The sequence below is a fragment of the Dermacentor variabilis genome, chromosome 7 (assembly GCF_050947875.1).
Source record: "Dermacentor variabilis isolate Ectoservices chromosome 7, ASM5094787v1, whole genome shotgun sequence".
NCBI lineage: Eukaryota > Metazoa > Arthropoda > Arachnida > Ixodida > Ixodidae > Dermacentor > Dermacentor variabilis.
In genome coordinates, this window is record NC_134574.1 from 119852374 (window position 1) to 119870697 (window position 18324).

General features: G+C 44.7%; 1 protein-coding gene across 1 annotated transcript in view; it reads left to right on the forward strand.

The window, feature by feature from the left end:
• Positions 1-1180, forward strand: part of LOC142587839 (uncharacterized) — a 40248-nt gene extending 39068 nt beyond the window's left edge. The window contains exon 8 of the mRNA XM_075699132.1: positions 115-1180. The gene's annotated coding sequence lies outside the window, so the exon portion shown is untranslated. The remainder of the gene's footprint in view (positions 1-114) is intronic.
• The last annotated feature ends 17144 nt before the right edge of the window (positions 1181-18324 follow it).

Genomic DNA, 18324 nt, shown 5'->3' on the forward strand with positions numbered 1-18324 from the left:
TAAAGAACCCCAGGTGGTCAAAATTTCCGGAGTCCTCCACTACGGCGTGCCTCATAATCAGAAAGTGGTTTTGGCACGTAAAACCCCAAATATTATTATATTATCATCAGCCAGGGAAGCATGTTTGCATTGCACTCGGCATTCCTTTTGCGCTGAAAACGGGAGTGAAACTCTGAATCGAGCATCATTGAGCACTAGGGGCCCGTGGTGCATGCAACATGTGACACTGTGCAGGTCTCTGCACCGAAAAGTAGGTATTCGATCACGAATTGAATTATTCGAACTTCTCAATTCGATTTGGTGATATTCCAATATTTGCACACCCTTAATTGAAACTGACCTATTGCAAAGTGCTAGGTTGGGCTGGCTGGTAGCTCATTGTAACGGATCAACTGGGCAAGTAAAAGGCAAGCACAAAGAAAGCACATCCAGTCGCTTTCTTTGTCCTTGTCTTTTACCTGCCTTGTTAATCTGTTACAAAGCGGGGGTTAATTTTTCGTTAAGTGTGAAGACGCAATGTTTCTGGTGTCATATAATGTAACATTATGCATTAGTTCTTACGAGTTTCTGTTCTCTGGTTTGCCAGACTGGTTAACAAAACGACACATTGTACGTATCACTTTTGCTATGCTTACGCATTCTTTTTCTGACCAAGCACCAAGCATTTTTGCTCGCTTTAGGTGGCTTAAGTGCGGGCAGTTTTAAAAATTTTTTTAATATGAAGGCAAACTTGCTGACCTGAGGCACCTGTGTAGCATTTTACAGTAGTCATGAGGTGGTGACCCCACTATGTGATTGTTCCATTCTCTTGCTCACCGTTTGCCTAATGGAACTATGTATGATGGCACAGTATATTCAGTAACAAATTGAAGCATGTCTTTTTAGAAAAGTGTATGTTAGTATTGTAAGAATGAAATTTATGAGAAAGGTGACTTTTTTTGTGTACTAATGTGCCATTTCTTCCTTGTCGTGTGTACATATTGTGACTACATGAGGATGTTTTTTTCTCCTCAGTGCTGTTGTATTCAGTGATTTTAAATGTGCTCTATGTTGAGAAAGGTGTAGACACTGTTGTTTACAAAAAAACCTGATTTTGCAGCATCTACATATGAAAGTTTGCCTGCATTTGTGAACTTGATTCATTTGCAGGCCTTTATAAAGTTTTTTGCATGTGCTTTGAGCCTATCCTAACCTGATTCGAGATGACTTTTGTTAAAAAAACGAGCCGAATGTAACCTTACCAACAGGCTTAGATGCTTCGACTGGAGTGGCTGAGGTTTTGGTGCATAGATATCTCACACTAAGGCTTTCTTAGCTGCATTTTCATCACATTACACTAGAACCTCGTTCACACTTTTTTGGAAACTATGTGAGAAAAAACTTGCTAGTCAAAAAATGTATGGTCAAAATTTTCTAAAAGATTGAGCAGACTCAACTGTAGTTCACATCTTGGTAATGCGAAACATTGCGTGAATGGTTGCAGCATGAGACGCCAACATGCATGGAGCTTGTACGTAATGGGACCGTATCAACAAGGGTCTACTGTATTTTATGTGTTTGCCTTCACGAGATCAAACTAAAATAGAACCTTGTTGACACGATCCCATTTGGTGCCATTTCCCGGTGCCAACATTCATTATCAAGAACACGAAATATGACCTAATACACTTATGCTTCTTTATTACTGGTTAATACAGTCCCAGAAGACATGCTCCTTCGGCACCAACGTGCAGTGCATTGCCAAATGACAATCGTCTGATATGTTTTCCGGCAGCTAAATTCCATGTGAACAAGAAAGGGCACCAGGCACGCACGATCAGGAACCGTAGGCGTCCACCATGGCAGCTACATTGCAGTAATCAGCCGCCCTTGACTATGAAAAAATCCTCATGTACTCAGTTCCCTTCTTCCGATACCAGAATATCTCGCAGGTATGTTATGTATGTCACATTCACAGCTTTCACCGCCAGCCATATTGCGATCAGCGTCTTCTGCTGTCTTCTTCACAGCCTGCATCACCTAATGCCATTGGAAGCGCACTGCACGCTTTTAATAGGGAATAATTGAAATGTGCCGCCCTTCTCTGCTGCAGGTGGCGTGAGGTCCGCGTCATGTTTCGCACTGGTGGCACTTGGATTCTGGCGCCACCTGCCAGCTTGATTTCATTTTGGTTTCCGATCGCTGTCTTAAAATGACAAAGCATGTCTCGGGCTTCTCTGGCCCCACCAGCTCGACACACGTCATCGTCCCGCATCATGCTGATTCTTTCCGAGTGGGCACATCGAAATTTCCTGCCAAAATGCCCTGCCCGAAGAAGCTGCCGATGCAGGCTGGTTGCCGAATCGGCTTGCCAAAGCTGCAGAAACAGCAACGCGCGTCTTGGGCCACTCAGATTCAGCAGCTCGGTTCGCGCCGGCGTCTCATGCTGCGATGCTTTGCATTGCGTAGATGTCATCTACAGTTGAGCATGCCATTCGGTGGCTTCGGACCGTGTGTTTCCCTGGTTACTGCGATCCTTCACGCATTCCTTTTCCAACATGTATGAATGAGGTCCTACTGTACTGCATGAACGGCCGTTTAAAATACCAGGCTATTATGTTGCTGAAGCACTGCGTTGCCCTTGGCTTCCTGCGTTTTCACGTTCACTCTAAGAATTGCATTAGCTTAATGGGCCTCCAAACCATCCTGAGCTCAAACATTTGCTTTATAGGGGCAACTGCGTACCATTCTACAATGAACACACAGCCTCAAGAGTTTTTCGAAGTGATGCTGTAATACCGAAGTCATGGGCATTTGATGAACGGCTGTGCAGCTGCCGTGGCAAGCGGAATAGAGAACCAAAGGGATGGCTCCACAATTATCCGCACCCTCCACATGACACTGACTAAATGAAAGCTTCACGGCAGAATCTGTGGTGCACAATGAGGAAGCCTCCCTGCTTTCTCGAAACACGCAGCCGGCTCTCGTCACATTTGGGATTCTCGTCGGTCGGCTAACCGACAGCTTTCACCCTGGCGATATCACGTACAATAGCCGGCTTGCATCGCAACTTGTGGAGAATGGGCGCAATGCCTGTAGCTCCGCCGGGTTAGCGAAAGAGGGTCGTCGTGATGTTCCGCACACGATACACACGTTTCATTTAAACTTGAGCACAGACATTGTAAAATAACAGGATGTGAGAAAGGGACAGACAATGGCACCACACACATCATCTTATATTGTGCAGTTTCTGTTCAAGTTCAAGTTTATTCATCAACAATGTCAGTTTTACAAATAATTGTATGCAAAATTAGCACTACACAGGGAGTCCCAAAGTTAAAAACTGTCAGGGGGACTCCCATACATGAACAACGCTCGTGAATACGTGAACAACATTGAACAATGTTCAAGTCATGAACCAGCCAGCCCATGTACATCTGCTTCTGCAGTTTACTTAAAGTGTGTTCAAAATATCGACGGTGGTTTTGGGGCCCTTTAACATGGATAATGCACTGAAGCAGAGTAAAGTAGGCCCTGTAGAATGAAGAGGCAGTTTTTAGTCTTGACTTTTTCAGGGAATTTTTTTTTCAGAGCTTAGGACTTCAGTAATTACATTTAATTTGATGAGGTGGCAGCATTTCTGAGATGTGCCTTTCATGTGCAAGGTGGCAGCTGTGTAGTGATAGCCTGTTACTGTGATAAGCCTGTTACTGGTGAGGGCATTGTTTTTGAGAGAAAGCTTGTGTTTGTGAGACAGGCAGTTCAGTGGATAGAGGCACATAGTATGCGAATGCCCTGGTTGTTGTTCTTTCTGTCAGCTTAAAATGCCACTGGGCAGAAAAACAACTCTTGTTTTGGGTGGGCCTTGAACTTGATACATTTTGGTTGCGAGCTAGGTGCTCTAAGTGTTTCGCCACTGCAGCAGCTCCACTGCTATGCTAGAATATTATAGCATGCCTGCCAACTTTTATGATCTTATCATAATCTGTAGAGCTGTAGAGCTTGATCTGTAAGCTTGATCTGTAGAGCTTAAGATGTTGGTAGTGTAGGGCAAAATTTATTCCGAGTTATTTTGAAAGAATAGAAATATAGTATGGTCGCTGACAGTTTTCATAGCCTGATTTTTCGGATCAGTCAATTACACGGGCCTACTCACATATAGAGATGTAAAGTTTCATGGAATTTTGAGAAGTGTGAAAAAAACTGGTTTCATTTTTTGTTACAGAAATATATGAAAGATTAAAAAAAAGGATGATTGCACACAGAGCTATGAAAACCCTGACACATTTATTTCTCTAACACTGAAACGAATATAATTGTCACATTATTGTATCACAAAAGTCCCAGCATAGCTTCAGGGCTCAAAATGTAGGCACAGCAAGGCATTGATTTCAGCCTTCCGGACATTGAGGTTCGAGTGCACGTAGACATGCTTTTGCACGCGATCTCCTGTGAGCCTGTTGCGTAGCTTTGTTTGCATAAGCTCGGACCAGTTTCTTTCACAAGCCGCAGAAGAAGGGGGAATCTGCAGTATGCAACAGGCGAGGGGCCTCAAGGGTTGGTTGAAACAAAGTCCTTGCCACCACCTATGGGTCCAGGTGCTTCGCAGACTCCCAAACTCCTTCGTTTGACCAATCCTTTATATATGTCGAAAGGAGGGACAGTGCAACAAAAGAATTGTGAACAGTGAACAGAAGAAAGTTCCATTCTTTCTTTTCAATTTTATCCTGGTTAAAAAAAAAACGGCAAAAAACCCTTTTTTTTTTCCGAAAATGTTTTTTTTTCAACTGCTTTCATCTCTACTCACGCAGCAGCGACGCCAACATGTAAAACCAATGTATAATGGTAACCTAAATTTCAGCCACCATTATGTGAATATTTTACTTATACTTTTTCAAGTGGTTGCCGCACTGATCATTCTTACTATCAAGCAGGGTGTTTGTTGACAGTGTCCCTACAGAACGAAGCCTGCGGATATAATAGCTCTCTCAATACGAGCACGTAGGCGATGTATGGTGGTTGTCGTTTGATAAGTGTTTCTGACAGCTGTACACACACACAGAAGTACGCCAGTTATGTAAGGCAGTGGAACCCCGGTGACATGTTTCTCACTGTTGCGTTTCCCCGGCTGCTACGTGACATTTTCGCAGTCCCGACCTAAAGCCCAGTGACTCCTACGTATTATGTTCTCATTTGGATACGTAGTCATTCTGTAATGTTTATGCATTTTTACGTTGTATTTGAACACAACGGCCACGTAAATTTGACGGTGCAGAGGCAAATTCCCTCTCGCAAGTGGCTACAGAGATGATAAATATATACTCACAGTTAAGCCTGTCAAGCCACACCCATGGTCTCGTCCCGAAATGTTGGAAGTACGCGATCGTCAGTTCCGATAAGCGTGTCTCAGAACCGTTGTGGGTTTTGCCGATTCGCTAAAGTCAGCTTTGCCGCAGTGCAGTCGTGCTACGTGGAACTCAGTGTGTGTCGCCTAAATGTGGGTCCTTATGACCGGAGACGTGCATGCACCGTCCCCAGTCACAGTACCAGTGCCATACGGAAGTGTTTATGACCTTGCTGTGGTGATTTGGGGCCTTCCTCGCTGTTAGGTTTTCGTGGCCGTCACATCTTTTCTTTTTCTGTGGTCCATTGAAAAACGTATTAACGATGTTCTACTTTACATAGGAAACAATTTCAATAATACGGAGCAGCCCATCTGTCTGTGATCTAGCCTCTGTTGCAGCAAAGCGCATTGTATATGGCTTAAACGGGTTGTGAAGTGATTGTCTAAATGCATCTGTGAGAGGAAACTTGCCATTACATATCTGGCCTAAAAAGCAAAACGTGTCGCTTTTCTTACTCTCGCAACTTCGACCCTTTAAGGACGAGACAGACAAAATACCCAGAAAAAATTATTTTCTATCTAAATGTGCAAAACACATGAATAGTAAGCATAAACAGCAAAATGTCTATTGTGGAAATTTTTTTCAGCACTAGGGGGAAAACCCTACGCAGGGAACTGGAAGTGGACCCCAAGCCGCCTAAGGCTTCGTTTTCAATTTGCATAGACAGGTCTTATCATATGTTAACTATAGGTGCACATTTCATTTGCTTTATACACCACCTGCGTAACACCACTGCAGCTGGATCGGCCTGTCTCCTCTGACTTTGCTTTCAAAAGACAGCGAGTCACATGCCAAACTTCTTCCTCCTCCAGTGTTCCTGATTTAAAAGAACAAATTATGCTTGCTGCCTGTCATTCAATGTTGACCAAAGACATTTAGCTAGAAACTTCGTATTCAGTACTGAAACACTGCAAGAAAAATTTTTTTTTCTGGTATGTTGCCCCTAGGCAACACTTGCCGATAAAGGGAAAAGGGACGTTTCGAGTTTACTACTTTCTTCTATGAGCGATTTTTGGTTGACATCGTTCATTAATGTATTTGTCATCTTTGGTGGCAAGGTTCATAAAAAAAAATGGTAAACCGCCATTTTATGTGCACCTCATTATCTAAGAAGCAAGCTTCGACAGAGGCATGTGGTGTTTCACTGTATGTTAAGCAGTTCCACGTGTTAGAAAAAAAAACTAAGCACTTACGTTTAGAATTATTTTGTTCAAAAATGTAACTGATTATAGTGGCCATTTATTGGTCCACCAACGTAATTGAGCAACTACTAAAAAAACAATTGATTACTTTTACATTATTTTCCTCCCAACATTTATTAACATTTCACAAATACGGTAAATAGAGCAAGCCGCCTGGCTTTTTTGTGTCCTCTGCAGTGCCTAACGTCTTTTATATCTTCACTAACAATTGCTTTTTTAAAAAATTCGATCAATCATCTTGCCCTGTTGTGGGGACATCAGGCAGCAACACCCAAAACCCGCTCAGTGTACTCACTGGAGTTTAGGACGGTGCCGTAGCGTACGAACGCCTCATGCCAGGACTGTCCTTACTTAATGCCATGACGCTCACGGCTGGGTCCTCTACGAAGCACAGCACTTCGAATATTGCCGAAGCTCCGAGAAGGCGCTCGTGGTATAAGACCAATGCGAGGCCGAAAAATTACGGCGGAACCCACCTTGCGATGTATGTCAACGTTAATGTGATCAGCATTGAAATAATGTAGCGAGAAACCGTATTGCCAGCACCGAAACGTGTATGCAGCCGTGCCGCTCACTTGCGCTTCCACTGTACATGCTGCGGCATCTAGCAGTTCTGGCACTACGTTAGCACGTGGGTTCGGTTCTGCCAAGCGCGGGAGAAATTTCGAAGGATATTTTTTTTTGTCGTTGAAGAGCAGCATACATGCTACACATACCCAGTTGCCCAATTCGGCATCAAATGGATTTATTGGCAAAGGGCACGCGCCTGGTGGCATACACACAGTGACCCAAGTTGGTGTCAGCGAGGTTTATTAAAGAGCGGCACAGACGGAGCGGCACTTACCCAGTGCCATTGACCCAAGTTGGTCCTACACTTGGTTTCGAACCCTGTTCTGCAGCAGCTCTGTCACTACCCGTTCAAACCATGGACTACCAGGTGACCCTAGTTGGCGGGGGAACAGTTGGAGGTTCAGGCAGGCAGACACTTCGGCCCCAGAAGGTGCGCCAAGTGCCCTAAGAATGCTAATTCCATTAAGAATTGTCTGGAGGTGATTCCCCGACTCAGTACTCAGGGAACAGTTGGAGGTTCAGACAGGCAGACACTTGGACCCCAGAAGGTGCGTCAAGTGCCCTAAGAATGCTAATTCCATTAAGAATTGTCTGGAGGTGACTCCCCGACTCATTATTCGTAGTGACCATCAGTGTGGCTCCATTGCAGCACCGGTGCAATTTGTCGTACATGTGGTGCATCATTAAGAACAAACAAATATTGTGAACCGGGGTCTGCCTGTCTGGGCATGTGCATTTGGGAGGCTGCTGCGTGGCATGACCGTTGACATTCTAGAGTAGTTTCCTGCCAAATTCGAGTGCTCAGACGTGTGTCACCTCTTACAGCTTGTCTCGTCAAGAAAGTAATTGGTCACATGTAATTCGATTCTGAAAAAGTTGTTGAATTACAGTGTTACCGAGTAAAAACAAGTAATCACTCACTTATAAAACTGCCGAAAAATGTAATTGATTGAAAGTAATTACATATCATTCATTACGTACAAGTCTGGTGTTAAATACAGTAGAATGAGGCAAACATAGATGCCAGATGTTCTGTTGAATGATGTGGACCAAGGAAGGCAAACGTGTTGTGGAAATTGCAGTACGTTAGAAGTGTAGCTTGTAGAAGGTATATTTTTTTAGATTGTTGAAATAACACGCGAACGCACTATCTGATCTCATTATAGCGGGCATTATTTCTGGACGTTTTGTCCATGAGACACTGACCGGCTGTGAGCAGCCCTCTAGCAGTGGGATAGGGATGTGGCCGGAAAGCTGCCCATGTTTGTGCCATACTGTGAATTGCAGCAGCATTGTTGCATGGAGTCCCAGTGCACGATAATTACTCACCCACTGACTAGTTGCACTAATTATGCCTAGTGGGTGTGCCTGCAAACAGTAGCGCAAGTGAATCAGGAACTTGGGCGCTGAATGCACCTGGCCACTGCTCAACAAAGCCAGAGTTCTAGCCTCAGTTCTAGCCAGAACTGAGGCACAGTAGTAGGGTAACTGTAGGGTAGCTTATTCTATCAGCAGCATTGTTTCAACTTGTTGCCGTGTGTACAGCCAATTCATTTGATTACTCTTGGGAAGAGATGGTGGCAGAACGGGACGTGGCCGTCGATGAAGCGTCGTGCGGCTCTTAAGTGAGTCTTTTGCAAACGACAGGGCCTGCAGCCACTTGTGGCGGCGTCAGTGTAGCGGGAGTGGCAAGAAAAGTTTCGCCTTACAGAATCGATCCACTGCGTATAGTTTGACACGTTGAATCCTACAATTTGTGGAGTTTGACTTGAGCCCACAGCTCTCCTGTGCTTTCTCAACGAAAGGATTTCCTGCGCGGATATTTTTTTTATTTGATATGCAATTATACGGAATATCTGGTTTTGATGCAAAGGTGTTGAACTGTATATCTTGTATAATGAAACGGTGTGTTTTGTCAGGTGGTTCCTGCAAAGACGCGTGTTTCATTGCAATTTTGGATAGAGAAATACTACTTGCGCACGTGCAACATCCTTGAAAAAATAATGTGCGTGATGGGCTTAATGAAAGATGTTGCAGTCGCTTAGATTGCAGGATCTTTAGCGTGACCTGTTTTGCGGTGTAGGTTTTCCGTGACCTGGCATCTGCCTTGGCATGTAGATTTGCTGAGAAAGTTTTACTCTACTAGCTAACCTCATCCTGTTAGAAGAGCGCTCTCGGACGAAAGGTCCTTGGACCATGGCCCATGCATTATTGCATGCAAAAGGCTACACAAGCCCTTCTGCACTTCTTGAAAAATACTGGATTATGCGAAAGCCTGTGACAGCGGAGATATTTCTGTGACTGACTCTGTGAGTTACTGGCTCTATTAATTTTCTCTTCTTATCTGTTCTTCCTTTTTCCCCCTCCCCAAGTGTAGGGTAGCCAACCGGGCACATCCTTGGTTGACCTTCCTCCCTTTCCCTCTTTTATCTCTCTTTTATGCCTCTGTGAAATATGTACATAGAATTGTGCTTTAATTTTCACATTCCACTGGTGCCATTTCTGTAATTATTTTTGTTACTTATTGAAGGGACGCATTGAATTTGATTGCTGTAATTATAATGCGAAGAATAAAATGTTTCGGACCCCCTGGTTTGTGAATGAAGGCATGTAAGTGCAGCCACTCTGACTGATAAGCTTTCTCGTGAAACATTGAGGAAATCATCACTTTCCTACATGCCATCGTCATTTACAACTTTCCTTCCTTTCTGGCATGAAGAAGGAGGCGCTCGAGTAATTTATAAAAAATGAGCTTGCCACGCTGGCACATTACACTCTCCGAACAAGAAATGCAGCATCTGACATGTGGGGTTGAAGACTAGGGATGCCAGCTGGCCGCTTTTTCATGCTAGGTGCCAGTTCGACATCCGCGTCAGCACATGACGGTTTATTGATTCTCCCTTAATAGGCGCACTATAAGCTGCATCGAAAGCACTGTCTGGTTCATGTAGACCTCACAGCCATGGTTAGGCGGCACTTCTGTGCTTTCTAAATGCGCCACCATTGTTAAAGCAGGCCCTGAACACTCTAACGTTCGAGTGATCACCGCAGCGGGCGAAAAATTAACCGCAACGCATTCCAGGATGAAGTGTGTTAGTGGAGCTACTGTAATTTGGTTGGGTACTTTAATTCGTATTTTTTTCTGCTAGGGGTGCTCAGCGCGGCTAAATATTTGATCTGAAAATGTCCATATTGTTACCAGCAAACATAAATAAGTCATTTATTGCAAAATAACTATAGGCCATTCTGTTTATTGGCCTTTAAGGTCATATTATGTCAAATGGAGAAGTAACAAGATGAGTCCGAACTTGTTTCTTTTCCAGTCATTATAGCCATGACGACTAGAACACACACGTGGTAGCAAGCTACTGGCATAAACTCGGTCATCTATACTCTTTGAAAGTCAGCTTGGCAGGCATTGTCATCAAGTGTCACATGCTCCCTCACAAAGATAATTTGTTACATGAAAACGCGAAGAATCTTAAAACGATCAAAAGTGCTCAATGCAATTTTGAGGAAATGACATTTCATTATGATCAAATCTCTGGCAGTCGCTCTTAATGGTTCATGAACAGGTAGGCGTTGGGTCCTGGCTCACGCTTCCCTTGCTCACCTCTGTTACTCAATTGAAGTGTTCATCTGATTGCATCCTCTTAGCCTTGTTTGGATACAAAAGCGAGGTTTATTTTTTAGCATGAAACCGTGAATTGCATTTTCCAAGGATCCGTGGGCATCAATTGGGCTTGCTCGTGTTTTTATTTAGTGTCCTTGTTTAATCACAATCTTTGCAGAAGTCCTTGTAAGCACTGTTGTCTCGATAACATTTTCTGCTTTCTTATGAGTACTCCACTTGTGTGGAAGCCTTTAGTGCCGCACCTGAACAATAAATGTGCAGCAGAATACCATGATCAGACGATATGTGCAGGAAAATTTACCATCCCCCCCCCCCCCCTATATTATGTGCCTCTCGCCAATGTGGTATGAAGAGGACGGGACATTCCAGCTTGAGCTTATCTTCCAGACACATCTTTCCCGAGCACAATTTATGTTTATTTTTTTTATTCTGGCTGAAATCGTCAAATGCAAACAATATACGTTTATAGTGTATAACATGTTAACCAGCACTGTACACAATTACAGTGCGGAGGTAGCCCAGCATAAATATCGTTGTCTGAAGCTTTGTTCGCCCTGCATTAAGCTGCACCCGGAACACGACGGGGAAAATTAGTTCGATTTCAGCTTTCAGTTCCATTACTTTGATGGCTGGCAGCGTTTTTATATGTTGAAAACTCAGTATGGTATGAAGAACTTTATTTAGGGCCTGAGGGATCAGTCTGAGACTGATGCGGGCCGCTCCCACGTCGGTACAGAGAGGCCGAGCCCCTCTGCCGTCACACGGGCCCTCTGGACAGCCCTGAGTTGGTCCGCCAGCACTTCACTGTGCAGCATCCGCTGCTACCACTGTTCATCTCGAGAACCATCACCGGCCAACGCCAAGCAGCGCCAAAGCATGTGTTCTAAATTGAGCAAACCCCCACACTTACTACAATAGACTGAAACCCCGCAGTCCGGATTAATTTTATTCATGATGACCGGGTTAGGGTACGTTCGTGTTTGCAGAAGCCTTAATGTAACCGCCTGTGGCCTATTTAATTTAGAATGTGGCAGGGGGAACGCCCTGCGCCCTAAGTAATAGTGCTTGGTGATTTCGTTGTAGGTTAACAGTTGGTCGCTGTACTCAGGAGCGGGAGATCCAGCCCCTTCAGGGAGTACACGGCACACTAATCCTCGTGCCTCCCTGTGCGCCACCTCGTTGAGGTTACGCGGGGCTCTCTCCACTCTCCCCATGTGCGCCGGGAACCAAGTAACTGTATGCGAAGTGATATCCCTACCCTGCAGCAATCTGTTAGCCGGTTCCGCAACAAGTCCTCTCGAGAAGGCTTTAACCGCAGATCGCGAGTCACTAAACACCAAAACTCTTCTTGAATCAATTACTGCTAGAGCAACAGCCACCTGTTCAGCAACCCCCGGATCTTTGGTATAAATGGAAGCAGCATTTCTAACGTTCCCTTTGCCATCTACCACCACCACTGAATAAGCATTTTTACCATTAATCCATGCGGCGTCAATAAACGCAGACTGCTCCTCCTGATCGTTTGCCTCTCGCAACAAAGCCCCAGCTCTCGCGACCCGCCTCCCTACATTGTGCACGGGGTGCACATTCCGCGGAAACGGACGAACCATGATATTTGCCCTAAGGCTCACGTTCAACTCTTGTAGGGGCGCCCTATCGTGAGACACAGCCACCGATTCTTCAATTGGCTCTAAAATATACCTACTCGCTGGTGTACCTAGCAACCACTCCCTTTGTGCAGTACGCTGAGCCTCGGTAATTTCATCTAAAGTATTATGCAAACCCAGTCGTAACAACATATCGTTTGACGTAGTCATAGGCAGACCAAACGCAGCCTTGACGGCTTTTCTGATTAATGCTTCCAATTTATTTTTCTCCCCCTATTCCAATTTAGCATAGCTGTCACATACGAGAAATGACACATAATAAATGCATGAACTAAGCGCATCGCACCTTCTTCTCCTAAACCCCTATGCCTATTAGAGATCCTTCTTATAAGTCTTATGGCCTCGTCCGTCTTCTTGGTAATACGCTGAATGGTTCTAATGTTCGATCCGTTCGCTTCAAGTACAAAACACAGGACCCTGATTGCTTCAACTTTGGGTATCACCGACCCTTCCCTAGTATGAATTCTAATGCAAGGCTCAACTTCCGGTACCCAACCCTTCGGCCTACGACCTAGCTTCTTAGATTTGAAGATCAACAGCTCCGACTTTTTAGTGGAGCACTTGAGCCCCATGCGACCCAGATACTCCTCCGTAAGCGTTACCACCTTCTGCAGCCTAGCCTCAAGCTCTCCATCACTACCACCGACACTCCATATAGTAACATCCTCCTAGATAGAATAACCAATATCCTGGACAGTGTCCAGTGTATTAGCCAACTTCGACATCGCCAGATTGAATAACATAGGCGAGAGTACGGATCCCTGCGGAGTACCACAGCAACCCAATTTAAAGACTTCCGACTTTATCTCCCAAAACCTGAGACATGTCCTTCTGTCCATAAGGAAAGCCTTGACAAAATGGAAAAGCCGCTGCCCCATATTCAAGTCCGATAGCACCCGTAGAATGAAAGAAGGTCGGATTTTATCGAAAGCTTTTTCCACATCAAGTTCAATTAATGCCTTAGTATCCCTTGTCCGCCGGTCAAGGAGCTGATGCTTAATCCTGATCATAGCATCCGGAGTCGAGAGGCCGGGCCGAAATCCTATCATCGAGTGCGGAAAGACCCCGTTGCTCTCGACATAACGCGTTAGCCTATTTAAAATGACATGCTCAGTGACTTTCCCGAAACACGATGTGAGGGAAATGGGGCTGAGATTTTCCAACTCTATGGCCTTCTCCGGTTTGGGTATCAGAACAGTAGTTGCAAGTTTCCACTCTTCCCGGAAAGACCCTTCCTTACAGGTCCCTTAAAAGGTTATTTGACGAAACCCAGTCTAACAATCGTTTACCACAAGAGTCGGATTGATAACCCCATGATACGTGGTGATAATTAAAATCACCAGCTATGATTATATCCTTTCTGCATGCTGCAACCGCGGCATCAAGAGAGCCTGTATTGCGGACTCCTGTAAGGAAATACACATTGACTGTAGAAAATGGGGCGCATTCAGGAAGCGTTACATCCAATGCTAGAATCTCACTTTCAGTGGAGAATGACTGGGGACTAATTTTAGCTCTATGACAAATTTTTGTTGAGATGAAAAATGCTAATCCCCCTCTACGAGAAGTACGATCTAGACGAAAACTGCGATAATTCTTTAAATGATAACTCTTTTCTGTGGATAACCAAGTTTCTTGCAGAATAATCAAATCAGGAGAAAGATCTTCATGGAGATATCAGAGATCAGCGGCTGCAGCAAAAATGGAACGACAGTTCCACTGCAGCACTTTCAAGCTTTCTATGTTGACGGTATTCCGGCTGTATTAATTGCCGTTTGTAGAATGTTATCCTTTAGGAAATCATCCTTTGATAAGCTCTTATTTTCACTCTTTTTAGGTTTTAGTTTGTGGAGGGTAGTAGCTCTCGGGGAGTATGGAGAAGCACGACGTTTACAAGTTCTAGCATCCAAATCCAATGTTCTCCATAGTATCTGAACCGGATTCGTGACTGTGAAAGCCCTCATGTTCTACATGAGTTGCGGGAGCTTCGGAGGCATCAGTACTGCGAGGCGAGGCCTCTACCGATACGTGTTTCTCTATGTTCTCATCGGAGACTGTGATTTCAGAGGCAACACTTGGACGCGCAGTAACATGCAAAAGTTGCGACAACTGAAAGGTGAGAACTTGTCCAACGGTCTCTGAAAGGTTCGTAAATAAACTGTCAAGGGCTTTTGCCATAGCTTTTTCAACGGCAGCAGCTACAGCATCATCAAGAGATGCATACATTGCTTCGGAGTGACGAGCAGCAGCTTCAGCATAGCCATATGATTTCTCTAATGAAAGTGCACGAGCTTCACGACGCGAACACCGTTTCCGTTCTATAATTTGTAGAATTTCGAGCTCTTGGTCTCTCGCAGGGCATTGCGCACAGTCCGCAGGGTGGGAACCTTCACACAAACAGCATCGTTCGCTCTGAGAGGAACACGTTTTTCCATCGTGGCCTTCTCCGCAAATGCGGCACCGAAGCTTTGATCGACATCCCTTAATACTGTGGCCATATCGCCAACACTGAACGCATTGCAGTGGGCGGGGAGAAATTGCTTCCACCCTGTATATTAATGGCCACGCCTTGATCTCTGACGGCCTATTTGTGCCTCCAAAGGTGACAATAACCGACTCTGTGGGGGTTCTTTGATTCTCACAAACGCGTGAACATCGGTAGACGGAGACTGCACCTGCCGGGGAGAACATCTGCAGGACTTCGGAAGCACACAGACTCGCGTCTACTCCACGAACTAGCCCCTTAACGCAAGCTAGATGAGCAGGAATAAAAGGCCTCACCGGGTGATTCGCGAACATTTCGCACTTCAGAAGGTCGGAGACGCAGGTCTGGTCAGGCGAACAGCATAGAATGCCCCCTCTGCCAAATTTTCGGACATCGGTTATGCTATGGAAATGCGGGGTTGTTTTCCGCAGCTTTTCTTGAATCACCTTGGGATTCTTCACGCGGATGAATCCCCCATTGGTCGGCACTAGGACCACTGGAACGCTGTTAATGCCACTGCGCAAGAAAGCCTCTACAGGCATGTCATTAGTGGGAAGCGAAGCCGTCCAGAGGAAAGATCTCTGGCCGGGAGAAGAAAGAGACATTAGGAACTCGCAATAAGAGGAAAGTACAAAACAAAACTAAAGAAAATTAAACCGCCCGATACTTGATTAATTCCCCGCAGAGAACAGGACAGGGCCACCGCTCCAGGAACGATCGACGCAGGAAGCGTTCAGGACGTAGGACGAGGCTTCGCCCTGGCCGATGCCTTCGTCTTCTCTCAAGTCTTCGAAGTCGCGCGGTGGATCTCCGCGCGATACGCGATAGGCTTCGTCGCGTATCCAACGTGGACGCCCGAACCTCCAACCTGCGCTCTTCGCCGGATTATGATGATGATGATGATGAAGCCTCAGGTAATGGCACAAACCCACTGAGGGGGATAGGCCAAGAATCGGGTGGTAATATGACTCAATAAATAAAATAAACTAAATTGGTTAATAAATAAATAACACGCAAAAAGAAAGGAAAACAAATAATCCAAGATATGAAATAAACTAGGAATACATGAAATGAAGTATTGATCAATACTATAGTAAGCCTTGCGTTGATAGGAATGTTAAAAAAAAAAAGGATATACTTAAACTTGAGTAAGGTAAATTATGAATAATAATAGTAAGATTTGAACTGTGAATTTGTGCTTTTACTTTTTGAATTTTCTAAACTGCAGTAAAAATAAATCAATTAAAAACTATTAACAAGGCATTCTTTTTGTGCCACATAGGAAATTATAATTGGCTAGGCAAACGTTCCTGTGGCTATATCCCAAAACTGTTGCTCCGAGGGAGAGTATAACAGTGCTGCTTAAAGGCAATCCTAAATTTCGAAGTGGAATTTCTAGACATAGTTTTCGATGATTAGAAAACGGCCGGCATGATAATAAAAAATGATCTATAGTTTCTGGTTCATTGCAGAGGTAGCATAGAGGGGATACCGCCAGACCACATCTGTGCAAGTAAAAATTAAGTGTTGGAATACGGCAACGCAGCCTAGTAAATGAAACTTCAAATTTCCGGTTAGGACACCATTGCCGCTTCCAAGAATAATTTAGGTGTAAAAAATCTGAAGATTTTGCTAATGTCAGAGCTTTTTTGTCCTCGCTCAAAGAAAATTGCCGATATCTGGCTGCAGTAATGTGCGCAGTTGCCGGCAGCACAAATAGCACAGGACCTGCTAAAGAAGCTCTTACTAAGGAATCGGCTTTTTCATTAATATGAATGTCTCGGTGGCCAGGGACCCATACTATATGCACTAAACTTAAGTGAGGTGGAGCTAATGAATAAAACGTGTTTCCGGTTGGCGACTTTGTAGACACAGTAAGTGCACTGCATACAGATAGAGAATCTGTGACGATAATAACTCTTGTAATATGAATGGGTAATTTCCGCAAGGCAAGAACTATTGCCAGAAGTTCGGCATGAAAAACTGATGTGTAATCTGGTAGGCGAACTGAAAAAGACCAATTGAGGGAGGGTGAGTAGATACCCACACCTGCCTTCTCTTCACACGATGATCGAAGAAGCATCGGTCGCTATTACGTTTATTTTGAAACGGGCCAAATAATCTTGTAAACGGTCATTCAAATATTTTGTGGGCAGAAATTTCGCATTGTTTGGAAAAATGTCTGCAAATTCAATTTTCAGTGACCCAGGAGACCTATGGAGCGGAATTATTTCTCTAAGGCGAACATTTAAAGGTGCTAATTGCGCTTGCACAAATACAACTTGCGGGGTATGGAACCGTGACCACGTTGTCTCAAAAAATGGACCTGGTTCACTAATAAATGCATATTGTCCACGTCGTAGCGAAGAATCATAAGTTCTTAGTAAGTTTGAACCGTAAGCATGCGGAATCGTGTGTGACGAGTAGGTAGGCGCGCTTCCTGGTATAATACATTATTAGCAACGAATTTAGGAAGACCTAACATAGTCGAAGAGCTTCTGTTTCTAACAGAACAAGGGGCCTTAATTTATATTTTGCACTTCCGGAGAACAAAACACAACCAAATTCTAGAATCGGTCGTACATACATACGATAAATCATAATTAATGTGTCACTTCGCATACCAGAGCGTCGGTTACTGATTCTACGTATACATATATAGTAAACCTACGGCTCGTGTCGCCTTCGTTCCAATATTTTCTATGTGAGAACGCCAGTTCAGTTTTCCGTCATATGTGATACCCAAGTATTTAAGCGACTCTACCTGAGGAATGGTTCTCTGTTCATATACTAATGATAATGATAACTGTCACGGCCTGGAAAGCGGAAAAACAAGCAGCTGATCAAGAACTCGTCTTCTTCGTCTTCCTCCCTTCTTCCTCGCTCCGGAGGAATTCTAGGCTGTCCAGTGGATGCAGTTTCCCCTCTGCAAAAAAGGCGAATTTACCCGCCTCCAAACGCAAGCCTCACGCGAGCGCAAGCCTCGATCCTGCGTCGAATCCAAACTAAATCGTTCCCCAACCCACATTGGCTAGCCATAATTACCAACGGGCAATGGAACCCAATATGTCAAAATTGCACAAATCAAACATTGGCTACCCAAAATCGCATTCTTTGGGGGTGCGAGGGCTTACCCCCTCCCAGGTCGCTCCTGCCAGCTCCCTCACAACAGACGTGGGAAGAGCTGCTCAGAACGCCGGAAGAAAAAGTACAAAAAGCCCTCGTTGCCTGGGCCGAAAGGGTCGCTCCTCGTGAGGGGCCATTCTAGGACTCGGGCCTGCCAGGTCATCACTGAGCAGAGTCTCAATAAAGTTGTTACCACCACCCCCTCTTAAAACTGCATCGGGGAATTTTCTGGGAGGGCGTTTGTGACATGAGAAGC